At 45.7% G+C, this 25,414-nt stretch overlaps 1 pseudogene; it reads left to right on the forward strand.

The window, feature by feature from the left end:
• Positions 1–23,236: 23,236 nt before the first annotated feature.
• On the forward strand, positions 23,237–23,356 carry LOC128054880 (uncharacterized; annotated as a pseudogene).
• Positions 23,357–25,414: the final 2,058 nt, after the last annotated feature.

The following is a 25,414-nucleotide window of genomic DNA, read 5'->3' on the forward strand; positions in this document are numbered from 1 at the left end:
TGATCAGTGAGAAAAAAGAAATCAAGACCAACTTCCTTTCCTGCTGGTCACTCAACAGCTCCTAGTAACACCAGGCCTCCTTGTGAGAGAAGTAGCTGATACCAGATAAACAAGCTGATACTTGCTGAGCCAGCGAACACGGAAGTGCTCAGAGATACAGGATCAGGTCAAAGGACATGGGAGATGGCTTGAAAAGCTTCCACTGATCATATTTGGAATAATTTGAGCAACGCAACAAATAATGAAAGTAATGGTTTTTACTATACTAACTTTTTAAAAACCCATGACTCCATAGTGTCATTGGTAGAACTTCCAAAAAGACTACCAGAAAGTATAGTTGATGTACAATGTCATGTTAGTTTCAGGTATACAGCAAAGTGATTCAGTTTATATATTTATATTTATACACACACACACACGTGTGTGTGTTAGTCCCTCAGTCATGTCCAACTCTATGCAACACCATGGACTATATAGCCTGCCAGGCTCTGTCCGTATAATTTTCCAAGAATAATGGAGTGGGTTGCCATTTCCTACTCCATACACACACACACACGTGTGTGTTATCATAGATATATATTCTTTTTCAGATTATTTTCCTTTTTCAGTTCAGTCACTCAGTCGTGTCCGACTCTTTGCAACCCCATGAACCATAGCATGCCAGGCCTCCCTGTCCATCACCAACTCCCAAAGTCCACCCAAACCCATATCCACTGAGTCAGTGATGCCATCCAACCATCTCATCCTCTGGTGTTCCCTTCTCCTCCTGCCTTTAATCTTTCCCAGCATCAGGGTCTTTTCAAATGAGTCAGCTCTTCGCATCAGATGGCCAAAGTACTGGAGTTTCAGCTTCAGCATCAGTCCTTCCAGTGAATATTCAGGACTGATTTCTTTTAGGATGGACTGGTTGGACCTCCTTGCAGTCCAAGAGACTGTCAAGAGTCTTCTCCAACACCACAGTTCAAAAGCATCAGTTCTTTGGTGCTCAGGTTTCTTTATGGTCCAACTCTCCCAACCATACATGACTACTGGAAAAACCATAGCCTTGACTAGACAGACCTTCGTTGGCAAAGTAATGTCTCTGCTTTTGAATATGCTGTCTAGGTTGGTCATAACTTTGCTTCCAAGGAGTAAGCATCTTTTAATTTCATGGCTGCAATCACCATCTGCAGTGATTTTGGATCCCAGAAAAAATAAAGTCAGCCACTGTTTCCCCATCTATTTGCCATGAAGTGATGGGACCAGATGCCATGATCTTCGTTTTCTGAATGTTGAGCTTTAAGCCAACTTTTTCACTCTCCTCGTTCACTTTCATCAAGAGGCCCTTTAGTTCTCCTTCACTTTCTGCCATAAGGGTGGTGTCATCTACATATCTGAGGTTATTGATATTTCTCCAGGCAATCTTGATCCCAGTTTGTGCTTCCTCCAGCCCAGCATTTCTCACGATGTAGTCTGTATATAAGTTAAATAAGCACGGTGACAATGTACAGCCTTGACGTACTCCTTTTCCTATTTGGAACCAGTCTGTTGTACCATGCCCACTTCTAACTGTTGCTTCCTGACCTGCATACAGATTTCTCAAGAGGCAGGTCAGGTGGTCTGGTATTCAGTTCTCTTTCAGAATTTTCCAGTTTATTGTGATCCACACAATCAAAGACTTTGGCATAGTCAATAAAGCAGAAACAGATGTTTTTCTGGAACTCTCTTGCTTTTTCGATGATCCAGCAGATTGAGTATAATTCCCTAAGCTATACAGTAAATCCTTGTTGGTTATCTATTTTATATATAGTAGTGTGTATCTGTTAATTCAAAACTCTTCATTTATCCCTAACCCTTCTTTCCCCTTTGGCAACCATAAGTTTGTTTTCTATATTTGCAAGTCTATTTCTGTCTTCTAAGTAAGTTCATTGGTGTGATTTTTTTCAAGATTCTACATATAAGTGATACCATATGGTATTTACCTTTGTCTGACTCACTTCACTTAGTATGATAGTCTCTACCTAGATTGTCTAGATAATCTCTAGATACCCAAATAATATAGATCCTCTCTAGATCACCGAGATCCTCTCCAGATCACCGAGAGCCTCTCCAGATCACCGAGAGCCTCTCCAGATCACCGAGAGCCTCTCCAGATCACCGAGAGCCTCTCCAGATCACCGAGAGCCTCTCCAGATCACCGAGAGCCTCTCCAGATCACCGAGAGCCTCTCCAGATCACCGAGAGCCTCTCCAGATCACCGAGAGCCTCTCCAGATCACCGAGAGCCTCTCCAGATCACCGAGAGCCTCTCCAGATCACCGAGAGCCTCTCCAGATCACCGAGAGCCTCTCTGCCTAGATCACAGGTCCACCCGTGTTGCTGCCGGTAGCATTATTTCATCTTTATGGCTGAGTAGTATTCCAGTAGTATCCCTGGTGGCTCAGATGGTAAAAGCATCTGCCTACAATGCAGGAGACCGGGGTTCAATCCCTGGGTTGGGAAGGTCCCCTAGAGAAGGAAATGGCAACCCACTCCAGTACTCTTGCCTGGAAAATCCCATGGACACTCTGTCCATGGGGTCGCAAAGAGCCGGACATGACTGAGCAACTTCACTCCAGTACCCCATTGTAGATGTGCCACATTTTTCGTCTATTCCTCTGTTCGTGGACATTTAAGTTGCTTCCATTTCTTGGCTATTGTACCTAGTGTTATGCACACTGGGGTGCATGTATTGAGATTATCCTCTAAAAACACACACGCCTCTCTGATGGAATTAGATTAAAGAAAGAAGACAACTGATCTGTCATCAGCCTTCTGTGTTTGGCAAGGTTATCCCTTCCAGCCACATGCTCAAGCTAGGATTTTGGCAACTGCAAGAAAATAGAAGGCCTAATTGAGGTGGAAACTGGCCGAGGCCAAAGCAGGTCATTCCAAGGTACAAGAACAGTGACCCTGTGATGAGCGTCTGCTCTTTACAGCCCCCGAGCTCTGTCTCCTGACCCTGGAGGAGTCACTGTGTGAGGGAGGCTGACAGACCTGTAACTGAGCCAGGGGAGAGAGCAAGAACCGCTGAGAGGAGTGGGGTGCAGGGCCTCTGACTCTGCTCGCTCTTCAGAGGCCTCCTCCTGTCCCCGTGACGGGGCTGGGGCAGGGGTGGGGGCGTGCAGAGAGCACTGGACAGTGAGCCAGAGGAGCCCTGACTCTGAGCCACTCCACCTCTCAGACAGAGGCTGGCTCTCAGGGGCTCTCAGGTGGAACTGACCCCAGGTGGGTTTGCTTTGCCCTGCACCTATTTTTTAAAATTTTTTTAATTGGAGAAAAATTGCTTTACAATGTTGTGTTACTTTCTGCTATACAACAAAGGGAATCAGTTATATGTATACATACATCCCCTCCCTCCCACCACCTCCCCATCCCACCCTCTAGGTCACCACAGAGCACCAAATTGAGCTCCGTGTGCTATAGCGCAGGCTCCCATGAGCTACTTGACACACAGTAGTATGTGTGTGTGTGTATATATATATATGGACGTGCTGTGCTGTGCTAAGTCGCTTTAGTCATGTCTGATTCTTTGCGATCCTATGGACCATAGCCTGCTAGGTTCCTCTGTCCAGGGGATTCTCCAGGCAAGAATACTGGACAGTAGAGGAAATGCAGGAGATGCCAAAGCAGGGGCTGCAGGAGGCCCGGGTTCCATCCCTGGGTCAGGAAGATCCCCTGGAGGAGGGCATGACAACCCACTCCAGTATTCTTGCTTGGAGAATCCCATGGACAGAGGAGCCTGGCAGACTATAGTTCATGGGGTTGCAAAGAGCTGGACACAACTGAAGCGACTTAGCACTAGAGTTCATATGTCAATCCTGACCTCCCAATTCATTCCATCCTCCCCTTTCCCATTGTGCCCACAAGTCCATTCTTTATGTCTGCATCTCTATTCCTGCCCTACAAATAGGTTCATCAGTACCATCTTTCTAGATTCCACAAATGTGTTTTAATATAAGAATTTGTTTTCTCTTTCTGACTTCCTTCACTCTCATGACAGGCTCTAGGTTCATCCACACCTTGACTCTACTACTCCTGCTCCCAGGGCGTCTCTCCTAGTTGCCTCTGTAAGCAAAATAGACCAAAGGTCTTCTCTGCCTTGAGGCTAGCTTGGAGCAAGCAGAAACCCAGGGCCTCAGCCACAGCAGACACCCGCTCAGTGACACTTTGTCTTTGCCTCTGATGTCTATTTCTTTTGAAAGGCCCCAAGGCTGATGGGTCCTCTTTCTTGACCCACTAAGCTATGATTTCATAGCCCGTAGCTCCTGTGATTCCTTTGTGTCAAGGGTTTGCCTCAGCTGTCTTATTAAATATGGAAAACATCTGGCTTTTAGCAAAAATCCCCCCATCTGGAAAATACTGGTCAAGAGTCTAATTAAGTATGTCAATGACAAATTGTTCTCACGGGAAGTATTTAGGACAAGTAGATAATTGGGATGTCTTGGCCGCGCCTTCTTGTTTACTTATCCCAGCAGGGATGGGGAGGCAGGCTTCCACCCTGCCCCTGCCCCAGCCCAGTTAACCCCAGGCCACACTGCCACAGGAATGTCAGCCCCTGGAGCAAGAAACTACCCCTCGGTTGAGAAATGAGGATGGACACTGCATTTGAAATCTCCTCTCTTAAAGCCACACAAACATACTCCACTATTGGAACCTCTACCTTGACATTTTCTGTCAGGTCCACATCTTAACTGAAGATGAGGCTCAAAGGAGACTATTTCATTTCTTTCTTGGACTTTGCTCCTTCTTTCTTCACAGAGCCCCAGACATGAGAGGAAATGGAGTCCCTGCCCATCCTCTAGGTGATATTTCCAACTTCTAAAACATGAAGCTTAAAGCGCTTTCAATACTATACACCTCCCCTCAAGAGAGGGATTTTCTCCTCCCTTTATTAAGAAATTAATAAAGGGCATTGAGAATCTTTCATCCCCATGAAGCTTCAGGAAGCCCTGCACCTCCTCATCCCGGATCCTGTCAACCCCCTGAACCCAGATGGTTCCCATGCCATTGACATGAAGATGATAACAATGCGGAAGCCTGGGTTGTATGCCCCACCTTCTTGCTCCTTGGAAGAAAAGCTATGACCAATCTAGACAGCATATTCAAAAGCAGAGACATTACTCGGCCAGCCAAGCTCTGTCTAGTCAAAGCAATGGTTTTTCCAGTAGTCATGCATGGATGTGAGAGTTGGACCACACAGAAAGCTGAGCACCAAAGAATTGATGCTTTTGAACTGTGGTGTTGGAGAAGACTCTTGACAGTCCCTTGGACTGCAAGGAGATCCAACCAGTTAATCCTAAAGGAAATCAGTCCTGAATATTCACTGAAAGTATTGATGCTGAAGCTGAAACTCCAATACATCGGCCACCTGATACAAAGAGCCGACTCATTGGAGAAGACCCTGATGCTGGGAAAGATTGAGAGCAGGAAGAGAAGAGGACGAAAGAGGATGAAATGTTTGAACTGCATCACGGACTCAGTGGATATGAACTTCAGCAAACTCCGGGAAATGATGAAGGACAGGGAAGCATGGTGTGCTGCAGTCCATGGAGTCACAAAGAGTCAGACACAACCAAGTGCCTCAACAACAACAAATCTATGGAAAATTGTACACGCCCATATTCATTGTGAGCTGCTCTTATGTCTAAATTAAAATGTTCCTACTGGATAGCATGCATTTTCACTTGTTCTTTTTTGGATGAAGAATAATGCCTGTCCACTGCCTGCCAAAGATGGAGAAGCTCTATACAGTCAGCAAAAACAACCAGGATCTGACTGTGGCTCAGATCATGAACTCCTTATTGCCAAATTCAGACTAAAATTGAAGAAAGTAGGGAAAACCACTAGATCATTCAGGTATGACCTAAAACAAGTCCCTTGCAATTATACAGTAGAAGTGACAAATAGATTCCAGGGATTAGATCTCATAGACAGAATGGCTGAAGAACTATGGATGGAGGTTCGTGACATTGTACAGGAGACAGGGATCAAGACTATCCCCAAGAGAAAGAAATGCAAAAAGGCAAAATGGTTGTCTAGGGAGGGCTTACAAATAGCTGAGAAAAGAAGAGAAACTAAAGGCAAAGGAGAAAGGAAAAGATATATGCATCTGAATGCAGAGCTCCAAAGGAGAGCAAGAAAAGATAAGAAAGCCTTCCTCAGTGATCAGTGCAAATAGAGGAAAACAATAGAATTGGAAAGACTAAAGATCTCTTCAAGAAAATTAGAGATACCAAGGGAACATTTCATGAAAAGATGGGCACAATAAAGGACAAAAACGGTATGGACCTAACAGAAGCAGAAGATATTAAGAAGAGGTGGCAAGAATACACAGAAGGACTATACAAAAAAGATCGTATTGTCCCAGATAACCATGATGGTGTGATCACTCACCTAGAGCCAGACATCCTAGAATGCAAAGTCAAGTGAGCCTTAGGAAGCATTACTATGAGCAAAGCTAGTGGAGGTGATGGAATTCCAGTTGAGCCATTTCAAATCCTAAAAGATAATGCTATGAAAGTGCTGCACTCAATATGCCAGGAAATTTGAAAAACTCAGCAGTGGCCACAGAACTGGAAAAGGTCAATTTTCATTCCAATCCCAAAGAGAGGCAATGCCAAAGAATGTTCAAACTATTACACAATTGCATTTATCTCACATGCTAGCAAAGTAATGCTCAAAATTCTCTAAGCCAGGCTCCAACAGTATGTGAACCATGAACTTTCAGATGTTCAAGATGGATTTAGAAAAGGCAGAAGAACCAGAGCTCAAATTGCTAACATCCGTTGGATCATTGAAACAGCAAGAGAGTTCCAGAAAAACATCTACTTGTACTTTATTGACTACACCAAAGCCTTTGACTGTGTGGATCACAAAAAACTGTGGAAAATTCTTAAAGAGACGGAAATACCAGACCACCTGACCTGCCTCCTGAGAAATCTGCATGCAAGTTAAGAAGCAACAGTTAGAACTGGACATAGAATAACAAAATGGTTCCAATCAGGAAGAAGTATGTCAAGGCTGTATATTGTCACCCTGCTTATTTAACTTATATGCAGAGTACATCATGCGAAATGCTGGGCTGGATGAAGCACAAACTGGAATCAAGTTTGCTCAGAGAAATATTAATAACCTCAGATAGGCAAATGATACCACCCTTATGGCAGAAAACAAATAAGAACTAAAGAGCGTCCTGATGAAGGTGAAAGAGGAAAGTGAAAGAGCTGGCCTAAAACTCAGCATTCAGAAAACTAAGAACATGCCATCTGGTCCCATCACTTCATGGCAAATAGATGGGGAAACAATGGAAACAGTGAGAGACTATTTTGGGCGGCTCCAAAATCACTGCAGATGGTGACTGCAGCCATGAAATTAAAAGACGCTTCCTACTTGGAAGAAAAGCTATGATCAACTTAGACAGCATATTAAAAAGCAGAGACGTTACTTTGCCAACAAAGGTCCATCCCACATTGAAGGTCAGGAAGGGCGGCGGTAAGGAGATACCCCTTGTCCAAGGTAAGGAGCAGCAGCTGTGCTTTGCTGGAGCAGCCGTGAAGAGATACCCCAGCCCAAGGTAAGAGAAACCCAAGTAAGATGGTAAGTGTTGCAAGAGGGCATCAGAGGGCAGACACACTGAAACCATACTCACAGAAAACTAGCCTATGGGGCAACCCAAGACGGGCGGGTCATGGTGGAGAGGCCTGAACAGAATGTGGCCCACTGGAGAAGGGAATGGCAACCCACTTCAGTATTCTTGCCTTGAGAACCCCATGAACAGTATGAAATGGCAAAATGATAGAATACCCAAAAAGGAACTCCCCAGGTCATTAGGTGCCCAATATGCTACTGGAGATCAGTGGAGAAATAACTCCAGAAAGAATGACGGGATGGAGCCAAAGCAAAAACAATACCCAGTTGTGGATGTGACTGGTGATAGAAGCAAGATCCGATGTTGTAAAGAGCAATATTGCATAGGAACCTGGAATGTCAGGTCCATGAATCAAGGCAAATTGGAAGTAGTCAAACAAGAGATGGCAAGGGTGAACGTCGACATTCTAGGAATCAGTGAACTAAAATGGACTGGAATAGGTGAATTTAACTCAGATGACCATTACATCTACTACTGCAGGCAGGAATCCCTCAGAAGAAATGGAGTAGCCATCATGGTCAACAAAAGAGTCCGAAATGCAGTACTTGGATGCAATCTCAAAAATGACAGAATGATCTCTGTTCTCCTACAAGGCAAACCATTCAATATCACAGTTATCCAAATCTATGCCCCAACCAGTAACGCTGAAGAAACTGAAGTTGAATGGTTTTATGAAGACCTACAAGATCTTTTAGAACTAACACCCAAAAAAGATGTCCTTTTCATTATAGAGGACTGGAATGCAAAAGTAGGAAGTCAAGAAACACCTGGAGTAACAGGCAAATTTGGCCTTGCAATACGGAATGAAGCAGGGCAAAGACTAATAGAGTTTTGCCAAGAAAATGCACTGGTCATAGCAAACACCCTCTTCCAACAACACAAGAGAAGACTCTACACATGGACATGACCAGGTGGTCAACACCGAAATCAGATTGATTATATTCTCTGCAGCAAAAGATGGAGAAGCTCTATACAGTCAACAAAAACAAGACCAGGAGCTGACTGTGGCTCAGATCATGAATTCCTTATTGCCAAATTCAGACTTAAATAAGAAAGTAGGGAAAACCGCTAGACCATTCAGGTATGAACTGAATCAAATCCCTTATGATTATACAGTGGAAGTGAGAAATAGATTTAAGGGCCTAGATCTGATAGATAGAGTGCCTGATGAACTATGGAATGAGGTTCGTGACACTGTACAAGAGACAGGGATCAAGACCATCTCCATGGAAAAGAAATGCAAAAAAGCAAAATGGCTGTCTGGGGAGACCTTACAAATAGCTGTGAAAAGAAGAGAGGTGAAAAGCCAAGGAGAAAAGGAAAGATATAAGCATCTGAATGCAGAGTTCCAAAGAAGAGCAAGAAGAGATAAGAAAGCCGTCTTCAGTGATCAATGCAAAGAAATAGAGGAAAAGAACAGAATGGGAAAGACTAGAGACCTCTTCAAGAAAATTAGAGATACCAAGGGAACATTTCATGCAAAGATGGGCTCGATAAAGGACAGAAATGGTCTGGACCTAACAGAAGCAGAAGATATTAAGAAGAGGTGGCAAGAATACACAGAAGAACTGTACAAAAAAGATCTTCACAACCCAGATAATCATGATGATGTGATCACTAATCTAGAGCCAGACATCTTGGAATGTGAAGTCAAGTGGGCCTTAGAAAGCATCACTATGAACAAAGCTAGTGGAGGTGATGGCATTCCACTTGAGCTATTTCAAATCCTGAAAGATGATGGTGTCAAAGTGCTGCGCTCAATATGCCAGCAAATTTGGAAAACTCAGTAGTGGCCACAGGACTGGAAAAGCTCAGTTTTCATTCCAATCCCAAAGAAAGGCAATGCCAAAGAATGCTCAAACTACCGCACAGTTGCACTCATCTCACATGCTAGTAAAGTAATGCTCAAAATTCTCCAAGCCAGGCTTCAGCAATACGTGAACCGTGAACTTCCTGATGTTCAAGCTGGTTTTAGAAAAGGCAGAGGAACCAGAGATCAAATTGCCAACATCCAATGGATCATGGAAAAAGGAAGAGAGTTCCAGAAAAACATCTATTTCTGCTTTATTGACTATGCCAAAGCCTTTGACTGTGTGGATCACAATAAACTGTGGAAAATTCTGAAAGAGATGGGAATATCAGACCAATTAACCTGCCTCTTGAGAAATCTGTATGCAGGTCAGGAAGCAACAGTTAGAAGTGGACATGGAACAACAGACTGGTTCCAAATAGGAAAAGGAGTATGTCAAGGCTGTATATTGTCACCCTGCTTATTTAACTTATGCAGAGTACATCATGAGAAACGCTGGGCTAGAAGAAACACAAGCTGGAATCAAGATTGCCTGGAGAAATATCAATAACCTCAGATATGCAGATGGCACCACCCTTATGGCAGAAAGTGAAGAGGAGCTAAAAAGCCTCTTGATGAAAGTGAAAGAGGAGAGTGAAAACGTTGGCTTAAAGCTCAACATTCAGAAAACGAAGATCATGGCATCCGGTCCCATCACTTCATGGCAAATAGATGGGGAAACAGTGGAAACAGTGTCAGACTTTATTTTTTGGGGCTCCAAAATCACTGCAGATGGTGACTGCAGCCACAAAATTAAAGGACACTTACTCCTTGGAAGAAAAGTTATGACCAACCTAGATAGTATATGGAAAAGCAGAGATATTACTTTGCCGACTAAGGTCCGTCTAGTCAAGGCTATGGTTTTTCCTGTGATCATGTATGGATGTGAGAGTTGGACTGTGAAGAAGGCTGAGCGCCGAAGAACTGATGCTTTTGAACTGTGGTGTTGGAGAAGACTCTTGAGAGTCCCTTGGACTGCAAGGAGATCCAACCAGTCCATTCTGAGGGAGATCAGCCCTGGGATTTCTTTGGAAGGAATGATGCTAAAGCTGAAGCTCCAGTACTTTAGACACCTCATGAGAAGAGCTGAGTCATTGGAAAAGACTCTGATGCTGGGAGGGATTGGGGGCAGGAGGAGAAGGGGACGACCGAGGATGAGATGGCTGGATTGCATCATCAACTCGATGGACGTGAGTCTGAGTGAACTCCAGGAGTTGGTGATGGACAGGGAGGCCTGGCGTGCTGCTACTCATGGGGTCGCAAAGAGTCAGACACGGCTGAGCGACTGCACTGAACTGAACTGAGTCAAAGCTATGGTTTTTCCAGTAGTCATGTATGGAGGTGAGAGTTGGACCACACAGAAAGCTGAGCACCAAAGAATTGATGCTTTTGAACTGTGGTGTTGGAGAAGACTCTTGAGAGTCCCTTGGACTGCAGGGAGATCCAACCAGTTAATCCTAAAGGAAATCAGTGCTAAATATTCATTGGAAGGACTAATGCTGAAGCTGAAACTCCAATACTTTGGCCACCTGATGCAAAGAACTGACTCATTGGAAAAGATCCTGATGCTGGGAAAGACTGAAGGCAGGAGGAGAAGGGGATGACAGAGGATGGGATGATTCGATGGCATCACCGACTCGATGGACATGAGTTTGAGCGGGCTCTGCGAGTTGGTGATGGACAGGGAAGCCTGTTGTGCTGCAGTCCATGGGGTCGCAAAGAGGCAGACGTGACTGAGTGACTGAACTAAACTGAACTCAAACTGCTTCACTGAAGTACTGAAGTGTAATTGTCGTAGGCGTGGGTTCAGGCTTTAGCTGTGTCCTCCTCTTTGTGATCCCGAGGACAGTAGCTCGCCTAGCTCCACTGTCCATGGGATTCTCCAGGCGAGATTTCTCGAGTGGGTAGCCATTTCCTCCTCCAGGGGAGCTTCCCAAAACAGAGACCAAACCTGCATCCCCTGTGACTCCTGCATTGCAGGCGTATTTTTACCACTGAGCCACCAGGGAAGGCCTGTAATTGGCGTATAAACAAGGATGTGCTGTGCTGCGCTTAGTCACTCAGTCGTGTCCGACTCTTTGCCACCCCATGGACTGTAGCCCACCAGGCTCCTCTGTCCATGCAGATTCCCCAGGCAAGTATACTGGAGTGGGTTACCATATCCTCCTCCAGGGGATCTTCCCAACCCAGAGATCAAACTCAGGTCTCCCTCACTGCAGGCGGATTCTTTACCATCTGAACCACCAGGGAAACCCATAAACAATGATAGGTTGAAGGAAAACAGTAAAGCGCTATCTGATCCGCTGTGCCAGGCGTGTCCCACAGAACAGAGTGACTCAGAGACGGAGGAGGGAAGAGCATTTCTAAATACAGGTTGGGGAAAACCGGGACTGATGGTACTATTAGCTCCATACACACTTCATCATTCACTCTCCTCTCCATGACCTAAAGCAGATGGAATCTAAGATACCATGTTGCAGTAGAGAAAAGTATATAAAAAACAGAACCATAGTGAATTTATTTCAAATAGTAAATGCTCAAGCACAAGACAAAATGTATCATAAAAGGAAGGACCATGGCAATTAGATGAATCGAAAATACTGAGTCCAGGGGCTTCCCTGGTGGTCCAGGGGCTAAGACTCCACACTCCCAGTGCAGAGGTGTGGGTTCGATCCCCGGTCAGGGAACCACATCCCACATGCCACCACTAAAGAGCCCGCATGCTGCGAAGGTGAATCCTAAAAAAATAATCCATAATTTAATGTAGGATCATTGAAGGGACAGAGGAGACTATTGAAAGAGCTCACGATGACCAGAGCTGGAACAATCTGAACCACATAATACAGGAGTTGTTGTTCAGTCGTTCGGCCTGTCCAAACCTTGCAACCCCATGGACTGCAGCACACCAGGTTTCCCTGTCCTTCACCGTCTCCTGTCCATCGAGTCGGTGATGCCATCCAAACGCCTTGTCCGCTGTTGTCCCCTTCTCCTCCTGCCTTCAATCTTTCTCATCAGCATCAGAGTCTTTTCCAATGAGTCCATTCTTTGCATCACGTAGCCAAAGTATTGGAACTTCAGCTTCAGCATCAGTCCCTCCAATGAACACCCAGGACTGATCTCCTTTAGGATGGACTGGTTGGATATCCTTGCAGTCCAATGGACTTTCAAGAGTCTTCTCCAACACCACAGTTCAAAAGCATAAATTCTTCAGTGCTCAGCTTTCTTCACAATCCAACTCTCACATCCATACATGACCACAGGAAAAACCATAGCCTTGACTAGACAGACCTTAGTCAGCAAAGTAATGTCTCTGCTTTTGAATATGCTATCTAAGTTAGCTTTTCTTCCAAGTAACAGGTGTCTTTTAATTTCATGGCTGCAGTCACCATCTGCAGTGATTTTGGAGCCCAAAAAAATAGTCTCTCACTGTTTCCACTGTTTCCCCATCTATTTGCCATGAAGTGATGGGACCAGATGCCATGATCTTAGGTTTCTGAATGCTGAGTTTTAAGCCAGCTTTTTCACTCTCCTCTTTCACCTTCATCAAGAGGCTCTTTAGTTCTTCTTCACTTTCTGCCATAAGGGTGGTATCATCTGCATATCTGAGGTTATCGATATTTCTCCCGGAAATCTTGATTCCAGTTTGTGCTTCATCCAGCCCAGCATTTTTCATGATATATTCTGCATATACGTTAAATAAGCAGGGTGACAATATAGAGCCTTAACATACTTCTTTCCCAATTTGGAACCAGTTTGTTACTCTATGTCCAGTTCTAACTGTTGTTTCTTGACCTGCATGCAGATTTCTCAGGAGGCAGGTCAGGTGGTCTGGTATTTTCATCTCTTTAAGAATTTTCCACAGTTTGTTGTGATCCACACAGTCAAAGACTTTGGCGTAGTCAATAAAGCAAAATTAGGTGTTTTTCTGGAACTCTTGTTTTTTTTACGATCCAGCAGATATTGGCGATTTCATCTCTGGTTCCTCTGCCTTTTCTAAATCCAGCTTGAACATCTGAAAGTTCACGGTTCATGTACTGTTGAAGCCTGGCTTGGAAAATTTTGAGCTTTACTTTGTTAGCATGTGAGATGAGTGCAATTGTGCGATAGTTTGAACATTCTTTGGCATTGCCCTTCTTTGCCATTGGAATGAAAACTGACCTTTTCCAGTCCTGTGGCCACTGCTGAGTTTTCCAAATTTGCTGGCATACTGAGTGCAGCACTTTCACAGGATCATCTTTGAGAATTTGAAATAGCTCAACTGGAATTCCATAACCTCCACTAGCTTTGTTCATATAACAAAGTATTAAACAAGTATTACAGAACTATATGTATTAGAGAACCACGGATCTGTACGTATTAGAGAACTGCAAATCTGTACATATTAGAGAAATGTGAATCAGAATTATAACGTGGCATCACCTCACACACGTCAGAAAGGTCCAAATAGAAAATCTCTACAATAAATGCTCGAGCGGGAATGGAGGCAAAGAACCCTCCTAGCTGTTGGTGGGAATGAAAGTCAGGAAATCCACGAAGGAGAACAGGACAAAGGGCCATGAAAAACTAGGCAGACAAGTGCCGTAGGACCAGCAGCCCCACTCCTGGTCACAGATCCAGAGAAAACCATAGTTTTAAAAGCAGGGGCACGCCAGTGTTCATGGCAGCACCTTGTGCAACAGCCAAGACACAGATGAAGCCTAAGTGGGTAAGGACAGAAGGATGGCACACAGGATGGGATACAGGCACACAGAGCAGTATCGCTCAGCCATAAAGAGGGTGACGTCACTCCACGTCCAGCAACAAGGAAGGAAGTAGAGACGCTCACACTAAGCGAAGTAAGACAAAGGGAGACAAGTATCATAGGCTATCTCTTGGAGGTGGATGCTAAAAAGGGATACAAATGAACTTCTTGACCAAACAGAAACGGGCTTACAACATAGCAAAGCACATTCTGGTTACCAAACGTGAAAGGGGGTGGGCAAAGGAAATGAAAAGCTGGAGATGAACATGCACACAAGACTCTTTGCAAAATAATCAACAAGAACCCACTGTAGGACAGGGACCCCTAATCAACACTGCATAATAAACTATACGGGACCAGAACCCAAAAAAGGACACGTACACAACTCGGCATAATTGAGTCATGTTGCTGTTCACCTGAAACACACACACCCTGCAATGTTGTAAGTCACCCCTACACCAACACAAAATACAGATTACTAAAAGAGAATGCCGACTCTATTCCCTTCGGGCCTTAGTGACTTGGGTTGCTGCCACAGCCCCCAAGCCTTGGGTCCCTTGAATGGACTGTCTTGGGGCTGAGGGAGCTGGGGAGGACGTGCCAGCCAATGGGACAAGCCCTGCCCCATGGACCTGGTGAGCCTGTTCCCCTCTGCACCGGCCCACAACCTTCAGATCCTGGCGGGTCCTCCTGCACTGAAACTACACCTACTGCACCCAAAGGACGTGGAGCCTCTGGGCTGGAAGAGCTTTGGAAAGCTCCTGGGCTCCATGTCTCCAGGTGATGGGGTTCCCACCTCCAGCTTCCTTCCTTAGGGTCACCCCACCTATGATGAAAGCACCCTCCACAGAGTGGTGTTGCAGGAACTGGGATATGTTCAGGGGATAGGGGTAAGGAAGGAAGAAGGAATGGGATGCAAGCCTTAGGTGTTTTTTCCGGCACATTCCACTCTAATTGACAATCCAGGAACAGGACTTTCCCTAAGGCTCTGGTTCCTGCAGTAACCAGGGTAGGGGCATAAAGACACGCTGCCGCCTTGTGGCCATTTCCCATAACAACAACTTTGAAAGCTTTGCTCACAGGCACTTAATATTCACAAGGCCTATGTGCTCTAAGTAAAAAACACCTGCCCTCAAGAAAGGTCCTAGGGGAGGTCAACAGAAAAATATTAAAAACAGAGCAGGTGTTCAAGAAGACAATTTGAATAAGTAAGTTTAACTCCCACTGTTTAAAAAAATCTTGTGCAAAGATGTCAACATCACTCAACATGAGAGAAATGCAAGTCAAAATTTCAAGGAGGTATCACCTCACACCAATCAGAATGGCCATAGATGGAAACTCTACAAACAATAAATGCTGGAGAAGGTGTAGAGCATAGGGAACCCTCCTACACGGATGCTGGGAATGGAAATTGGGAGCAGCCACCGGAGGACACCAGGCAGCTTCCTTAGCAATGAAAATGAGAATGAAATTCAGATGCTCCTTAACACCATACACAAAAATAAACTCCAAATAGATTAAAGATCTAAATAAAAGGACAGATACTATGAAACTCTTGAGGAAAAGAGCACACGCCTTTACATCAAATGCAGCAAGTTCTTTTTTGATCCACCTCGTAGAATCATGAAAATAAAGCAAAAATAAACAAACGGGACCTAATAAACATTAAAAGCATCTGCACAGCAAAGGAAACCATCAGTGAAAGAAAAAGACAATCCTCAGAATGGAAAAAAATTCTTGCAAACAAAGATACCTGAGGGAATTTCTCTTCAACACATACAAACCACTAGCACAGCTCAATATAAAAAAACAAACAACCCAATAAAAAATCAGCCAAAGAATAAATGCACATTTCTCCAAAGAAGTTACAGAGATGGCCATAAAGCACATGAAACGATGCTCAGCATCACTAGTTCTTAGAGAAAGGCAAATCAAACGTACAATGAGGTGTCACCTCACATTGATCAGAATAGCCACAGTGAAAACCCTACCATAAAGTCTGCAGGGGTGTGGAGAAAAGGAGGGGTGTGTTGGGGGGGAGTGTCCGTCAGTACACCCACTAGGGAGAACATTATGAAGGTTCTTAAAAAACAAAACATAGCAGTCTGCAGTGACCCAGCAATCCCACACCTAGACGGAGACCCAGAGGAAACTAAAATTTAAAAAGACACCTGCACCCAGCGATCAGGGCACCACTAGGTACGATAACCAAGACACGGAAGCAACTGAAGTGTACAAGGACAGATGAATGAAGGCAGAAAATGGGGTACATGTACACAGCGCAGTATCACTCAGACAGAAAGGAGGACGAGGTAATGCCATTTCCAGTTACCGGGAGGAAACTAGAGAGAATCATCCCAAGGGACGTGAGATGGAGAATGACAAGTACAGGCTATCACTTCCTGCGGAATCTAAACATGGATAGAAATAAACTTCTTTACGAAGGAGAGACAGCCTCATAGACTTGGAAAAGAAACTCAAGTTTACCAAAAAAGAAAGGTGGAGGGGCAGGGAGTAATTAGCTGCTTCAGATCAATATATACACCTTAAAACAGAGGCTAAAGGGCTCATAATAGTCCCAAGTCCAAGAGGGCTGTAAATGACACCTGCCCTCAAGAAATGTCCTAGGGTAAATCATCGGGAAAAAATTCCAAACCGGGCCAACTTTCAAGAAGCCAGATTCAAGAGGCAAATTGTTCTCACAAGATGTAAAATAATAAAAGCACATGGAAAGATAGTCCACATCAGCAATTATTAAATCAATGCCAGACAAAACTACGAGGTATCACCTCACACTGGTCACAATGGCCATCACTGAAAAGATCTACAAAAAATAATTATTGCAGAAAATATACAGCCAATAAAATCCTCCCACGGTCTTAGTGGGAATGTAAATGGTGAAGCCGCAATGGAAACAGCATGGAGGTTCCTAGAAACACTAGACACAGAGGTATCATATGACCCTGCAATCCCATTCCTTGCTTAGGTCCAGAGAAAATCACCATTCAAATGACACGTGCACCACGGCCAAGATACAGAATCCACCAAGACGTCCATCGACAGGAAAACGCAAACTGTGAGGTACAGCTATACAGCAGAATGCCACTCAGCCATTAAACAGAATGAAACGATGATGCTGGCAGCAGCGTGGGCACACCAAGAAATTATCATACCATAAATACTTTCCAGAGAGGAAAGGACAAGTATCCTAAGATATCCCATACAGATTGAATCTGTAAGTTCAGACCAATGAACTAATTTACGAAACAGAAACAGACTCACAGGCTGAGAAAATCAAATTATGATTATCAAAGGAAAGGGGCAGATAAATTAAGAGTTTGGGAAGAAAATATACACACTAATATATATCAAGTTGAAAAAGAAAAAGGACCTACCGAGTAGAACTGGGGGTCTACTGAATAAACTGTACTAACGTATATGAGGAAAAAAACAGAAAGAACAGACATCCAGCTATGTATAACTGAATCAAGTTCACGTACACCTAAAACAAGCAAAACATCGTAAATCAACTCTGCCCCAATATAAAATAACAACAGATTACAAATTAAATTACATGAGCTCCGTCTAGAGGAAACCAGACAGTGGGGACCCTATGAGGTAGGTTTACGACATGCTATGACGTTAACATCAGAGAAGGCAATGGCACCCCACTCCAGCACTCTTGCCTGGAAAATCCCATGGACGGAGGAGCCTGGTGGGCTGCAGTCCATGGGGTCGCTGAGAGTCGGACACGACTGAGCAACGTCACTTTCACTTTTCACTTTCATGCATTGGAGAAGGAAATGGCAACCCACTCCAGTGTTCTTGCCTGGAGAATCCCAGGGACAGGGGAGCCTGGTGGGCTGCCATCTATGGGGTCGCACAGAGTTGGACATGACTGAAGTGACTTAACAGTAACAGTAACATGACGTTAACATGACACCACCAAAGGTTCCCTTTCACTCGGAGGAACACAGAGCAGCAACTCACTCAAAGGTGCCTGACCTCGTGTGATTGTGACAATATAAAGGGAAGAAAAAGGACCACAGTTTAGTCAGGGCAACACCCTCAATTCAGATGTCAGAGGGGACAAGAGGCACTAAGGTAAAGAGAACACGTGGGGTCTGCAGGTACAGGATCAGACCATGTAGATGGGGAGAGACCCACACAACCCTAGACCCTACAACAGCAGGCACAGGTCCACCGTCTCCAGGGTGACCCCCCCAAGACCCTGCACCTGGGGACACATGTCCACAGTCTTCAGGGTGACCCCCTTCAGACCCTGTATCTGGGGTCACATGCCCACAGCCTCCAGGGTGACTCCCTTCAGACCCTGTATCTGGGGTCACATGCCCACAGCCTCCAGGGTGACTCCCTCCCAGACCCTACCTGGGATCACATGACCACAGTCTCCAGGGTAACCCCCTCCAGACCCTGCCCCTGGGGTCACATGTCCACCATCTCCAGGGTGACCCCCCTCCAGACCCTGCACCTGGGGTCACACATCCACAGTCTCCAGGGTGACCCCCTCCAGACCCTGCACCTGGGGACACATGTCCACCATCTCCAGGGTGACCTCCTCCAGACCCTGCACCTGGGATCACATGTCCACAGTCTCCAGGGTGACCCCCTCCAGACCCTGCACCTGGGATCACATGTCCACCATCTCAAGGGTGAGCCCCTCCAGACCCTGCACCTGGGGTCACAAGCCCACCGTCTCCAGGGTGACCCCTCCCTCTCAGGCCCTGCTGCTACAGTCACATGTCCACAGTCTCTAAGTGACCCCCTCCAGACCCTGCACCTTTGGTGGCAACACCCTTGGTTAGGACAGCAGGTCTCTGCTGGTTGGGCCCCTACAGTGGAAAGGAGTGTGTTTCTGTAAGCTCCTGGCCTGGCAGATAGAGGTCTCAGTCTCCTCCCCTCGACTTGTCCCAGAGAAGTCCTCCTCTTTCCCTTCGGTTCTCTGTGATATTAACTGTTCTTACAGCTGTCAGGGTAACGTTGAACACACTACCTTGGTGCTGGCAGTCTCGGTCTTTTGTTGTCCTGCTGAGGTGCCGCGAAAACACGCCAGGCACTGGGCTGGAGACGAGGGGCAGGTCTGGCCTCTGCTGAGCATGGACGCTCTGCTGGAAGGAGAGCACGCAGCACCCTCACCTGCTGCCCATTGGCTTTTTGCCTGACCCATGTGTCCTGCAATCAATTGCCCAGATACACCTGCTCCCTTCTTGCCAGGATCATTGTAATAATTACCAGGTAGCTCACCTGAGGAGTCTCCAGGAGCCCCACGCATGGGGAACCTCACAGTGGTAAAGAGAGTATAGACACTGCTGCTGCTGCTAAGTCGCTTCAGTCGTGTCCGACTCTGTGTGACCCCATAGACAGCAGCCCACCAGGCTCCCCCATCCCTGGGATTCTCCAGGCGAGAACACTGGAGTGGGGTGCCATTTCCTTCTCCAATGCATGAAAGTGAAAAGTGAAAGTGAAGTCGCTCAGTCGTGTCCGGCTCTTAGCGACCCCATGGACTGCAGCCCACCAGGCTCCTCCGTCCATGGGATTTTCCAGGCAAGAACACTGGAGTGGGGTGCCATCGCCTTCTCCGGGAATAGACACAGGCCTGTATAAAATGATACTGTAAAGCATTAATTCTTAAACACAAGTGGAGCTCACATGTATCCTTCCCTTTTTGTTAGTTTTGTGTATACGGTCTCCCTCCGCACGTGATTCTGACCCACGCAGATGGGGTGAGGCTCACACAGCCCCCACACCCCTCCATCTGGGGCCACACGTCCCCTAGGTTAGGACGCCATGGCTGTGGTCAGCAGGACCCCAATATGTAAACAAGCCAGGTCCATCTAGTCAAAGCTATGGCTTGTCCAGTAGTCATGTATGGAGGCGAGAGTTGGACCATATGGAGCACCGGAGAACTGATGCTTTCAAACTGTGGTGCTAGAGAAGACTCTTGAGAGAACTTGGACGGCAAGGAGATCAAAGCAGTCAATCCTAAAGGAAATCAACAGTAAATGTTCATTGGAAGGACTGATGCTGAAGCTGGAGCTCCAATACTTTGGCCACCTGATGCGAAGAGCTGACTCATTGGAAAAGACCCTGATGCTGGGAAAGACTGAAGGCAGGAGAAGGGGACAACAGAGGATAAGATGGGCATGAGTTTGAGCAAGCACCAGGAGATGGCGGAGGACAGGGAAGCCTGGCGTGCTGCAGTCCAAGGGGTCACAAAGAGTTGGACACACGACTGAGCGTCTGAACAACCACAACCAGACAGCCTACCTGAGGTATCTCGATGAACCCTCATCTAAACACAATCAGTGTAGACAGCACTTGGAGAGGTCTTAATCTGCCATGTAGACAGAACTTGGTCAGGTTCAAAGTAGCTTAGGGCTGCGCTCCCAGGAGCCACGGTCACACCCCCGGGGTCTCTCATCACTGGACAGGGGCTCACCTGCACGCGGGAACCAGGATGTACCTTTCTTGAAGAAGAGATCATCTCTGGGCTCCACACTTCACCCACATCAGGAAACGGAACAAAAGCTTCGTCAGTAAACATCTCAAGGGGCAGAACAAAGCTGTGACCAGGTTCTGCGCCACGTGGTGGTCAGGGCCGGGGAGAACCAGGAACCTCAAGCGCAGCCCGGGGTCCTGCAGGGACAGACCAGAAGTGGCCTGGCTGCAGCGTCCCAGGCTTCCAGCAGGAGGCGCTGCCCCAGTCGCCCAGGAAGGACCGTCCTGCAGGGTCCAGCGGAGACAGCGGGTCCATATCCTCATAGTCAGTTAGGGGGTGGAGTGCGCTCAGGTCCTGCTTCTCCGCAGGGTGGTGGGGAGGGAGGCTGACACCTCCTAGGCTCTCACCCAGATGACTTCCTGCCGGGGCTGACGCCCGCCCGCATGCACCACTCTGCATCCTAGCGGGAATGCGGGAAGAGGTGGCACATAGACGCCACAAGAGCAGAGAACACGGGGAGCTCCCACCTGCACCCGCCTGCCCACGTCGGGCCCCAAGCCCCCAGCCCAGGACCCACTACCAGCCCCTCCACCCCCCGCACACATATGCGCTGCACACCTACACACACCATGCACCCAAACAGCACGTCAGCAAGCAGTCGCGCACACACACACGCATAGCACACACAAGGGTAATAAAATGAATATCCTAAAGCATTTGTTCATAAATACAGGCGAAGCTCACATACATTCTTCCCTTCTGAGATTTGGTGGATTTCAAAATGAAAAAATTTACAAAGTAGGTAATGGTGAATGACTTTTGGATCATGGGAATTTCTGAAGCTATTCCACAAATATGACAAGGCATGAGAGATGAATGCAGATATTCCACGCGTCCCTCGGCAGAAGGACAGACAAGCAGACCACAGCCCATCCACACAATGAATGTTGTCCTGCCTGAAAGGAAGGCAGTTCTGACACAGCCTACAGCGCGGATGAAGCCTGAGGGCATTACCCTCAGTGACATAAGCCAGACACAGAAGAACAAATGTTTGAGTCCACTCATACAAGGTCCCAGAGCAGTCAGCTCCATAGACACAGAAAGCAGGATTGTAGGTAGCGGGAGGGGACGGGGACTGAGTGTCTCCTGGGGACCGTCTCAGTTTTGCAAGATAGATGTAGCAACTGAGCAACAAGCATGCACACAGCATGCACCGCTGCAGCATTTGGACAGCTGAGACATGGAAGCAACCAAATGTACATGGACAGGTGGAGGAATGAAGAAGTCATATACGCATAGAATGGAATATGATTCAGCCATGAAAAAATAGCAATGCCATTCACAGGGGTAATCTAGAATAATCAAAGATTAATCTAGGGTAATCATAGTGAGTGAAGTACTTCAGAAGGAGAAACTGACATCAATGAGCTATTTTATAAAAGTGAAATACACACAGTCTTAGGAAACACATGGTTACAGAAGGGGAGTTGTGGGTGGAAGGGATAAATTAGGAGGTTGGGATTAATTTATACTCACAAATGCATGTAGAATATAGAATCAAATGGACCTGCTTTAGAAAGGGTGGTGTACTACACAGTCTATAATAACATGTATGTGAAAAAAACAAAGATGAATCACTATGTGTATGGGGATCACTGATGAAGAACCTTCACACCTACGAACACAACACTGTGAGTCAGCTAGCCTCCAAAAGAAGTAAACATTAAGTTTTTTAAACAACAACAACAAGGATTAATGAGACACAGGTTTCTGGCATGTGCCAGAAGAAGCTACGTACTAGGAGTAACCCTACGGCTCTGGTTATTCTAGAACAGGAATGCTGCTGCTGCTAAGTCACTTCGGTCGTGTCCGACTCTGTGTGACCCCATAGACGGCAGCCCACCAGGCTCCCCCATCCCTGGGATTCTCCAGGCAAGAACACTGGAGTGCGTTGCCATTTCCTTCTCCAATGCATGAAAGTGAAAAGTGAAAGTGAAGTCGCTCAGTCGTTTCCGACTCCTAGCGACCCCATGGACTGCAGCCCACCAGGCTCCTCCATCCATGAGATTTTCCAGGCAAGAGTACTGGAGTGGGGTGCTAGGGCACGAGAAATCCTGTCTCCTCGTAAACACTTATGGTGCTGATGAGATGTAAATGCTAAGAATCCCTGTGGAGAGGAGTACGGAACTGCCTTTGATAATCTTTGATAAGACAAACCTTGATTCCAGCCCAGGTCTGAGGAGGACTTAGAGCAAGCCCTGCTCAGCGCTCCCTCCTCATCAGCACCAACAAGGGCAGGAGGGGCCTGGACAGCAGCTCCGCCCGAGGCGGGCAGACAGCCTCGCTGAGGGACACACGGCTCCGCCTCGGCAGGCGGTTAACGAGGCTTCCCGCGCAGGGCAAAGGGCTCCTTAACTCCAAATTCATTTTGCACAGAGAAGAGGAAAAAATCAGACGTAAACTATAAACTAAATCAAATGTCTTTATTTTTTAACTTAAATATAAAAAGTGAAGGATAGTGCTTGCTTCGGCAGCACGTATAGTAAAATTGGAACGATGCAGAAAAGATTAGCAGGGCTTGCTCTAAGTGACCCTCAGCAAGGGTGACATGCAAATTTGTGAAGCGTTCCATGTTTAAAAGTTTTTAAAGTGAAGGATAAAAGCAGTAAAAATGACACTTTATGTGAATAAACTACAAACTAAACAAACCATGTATTCTGACTTATATATAAAAAAGAGGAGGAGGATGGAAGCAACACAAATTACTGTTAAATGAGCAGCCCTTGGCTATGTGGGTACCACCCAAGTTCTCCAGTAAATTCCACCGCTAGACTCGGCTGCAGACACCATCTGGGAACCAGAGCTGCTCTTTCCATCACACCAGGAGGAGCCTTCTTTGTCCCCAGGGCATGTACAGAACCCAAGTCCATGCCTTTAGGCACCTCTTCTGCCAAGCTCCAAGCAGCAGGCTCATCCTGAGTTGTGTTCTTCATCTTCTCCTGCAGATTAATGGTGGTAAAATGAGGCAAAGGAAGCACCTAGAACTTGAGCACCTCCCCTTTCTGCAGCTGTTTTATTTTCTTCTCTTTCTGTAAGTGACTTCTTTGAATCGAAAGAGAAAGGGCGTATTTCCACGGTTCTCCTCACCGGTATTTTGGGCTTAACAGGTACTGCCATGGGGCAATTGTTGAGCTCTTATCACTACTGGCTGCTCCTCATCCCCATCTTCTTGGGTGGGTTGGTGCCGCGGCCAGCACAAGCAAGAGTTGCACCTGCACAGGGAGAGAACGGAGCGTCCCCGCTAAGAAAAATAAGAGAGAGAGACAAAAGATGGGGTTGAGAGGATCAGACCACAAATGGCTGATGCCTTTCTTTATTAGGCTACAATATTTATAGGATAAAATACGTGACTTAAGACATGCACAGGATTATTTTTTAACCTCAGGATACAATCACCAGACCCTTACCATTGTGTACAGAGCACTATAAGATTATCTGTCTTACATGTTGCAGAAACAAGACATCTTGGGGCTTTAAGGGCTATAAAAATTCTTGAGGGTGGCGGGACAGGGAGCTTAGGAACGTGCCTAAGCCTCTGCATATCTGCTGAGCAGCTCCCAAGACTTAACCCTTTACGGGCGGTCCCCCGCAGCTCCCCTCTCTTTATTATTTAAAAGTTCTATAAGATGTCGGTGTTGCAACATGTTTTTATGTATCAGAATTTTTACATGTAAAAATTCTTTAACAATACTACGAATAAAACAAGGAGCCAAACAAATCACGATAAGTACAACAGTCAAAACCACGCCCACAGCAATTATGCTTTGCCACAGTGAATGCAGGCTAGGGAAGTTAGAAAATAAATTTTGTAAAAAATTGTTGACAGTATCAGCTATATTTAAAGTAGCCTTAGGAGAATTTTCAATATTAAGGATTTCATTATGTAATTGCAATAGATCTAGAGAAACATTAGTATTAAACCAAATTCCTTGTAGATGTTTCTTCACCTTATCCCACGGAAAGTCAGATGCATTATAGGCCTTTTTAGTAACACAAATCCATTTATAATTAGCATGACATTGAATTTTCATACGAAAGTTAATGTTCTGAACTTGTTCCCCTAGAACTCTAACCACATCATATAAAGCTGATAATCTATCTTCTATTTTTCTATCTATATCTTCTTGTGTTCCCATTACTTTAGTAACGTTATATGACAAGGAATCTACAGTATGAGCAGCTTGAATGGATTGTGCTAGAGATACAGAAGCGGTAACAGCAGTTGCTATAAGGGTGATTTAAAGATACTATACCCAGAACAATCAGGCTCACACTTCTTTCAGTGCGGCTAAGAGCCGTGTTAATGCGTTGTAGCAATTCTAAAGCAGTCTCGTCATACCAAGCTTCAGTTATTTTAACTGGTAACATTACAAAAGCAGGTTGTTTTACTATTATAACTTGTTCTCCTTTTTCAACACCTCTTATGCAATTGGTAAGTATGCAGTTAGAACAATTTAAATGATAAATATTCAATGACAATGTTATTTCTATATGGCCTTGTATCAACATGAATGGGTAAGGGACACAAGCTCGGGGATATAAATACCCCGTAACTCCTACATTACCATATTTACTCTCACTGATATTGGGTTGCAAATATAGACTATTACCATGACCAAAGGCAGCCAAAAGTTTC

This window comes from Budorcas taxicolor, chromosome 10, assembly GCF_023091745.1.
Source record: "Budorcas taxicolor isolate Tak-1 chromosome 10, Takin1.1, whole genome shotgun sequence".
In the NCBI taxonomy this organism is placed as follows: Eukaryota; Metazoa; Chordata; class Mammalia; order Artiodactyla; family Bovidae; genus Budorcas; species Budorcas taxicolor.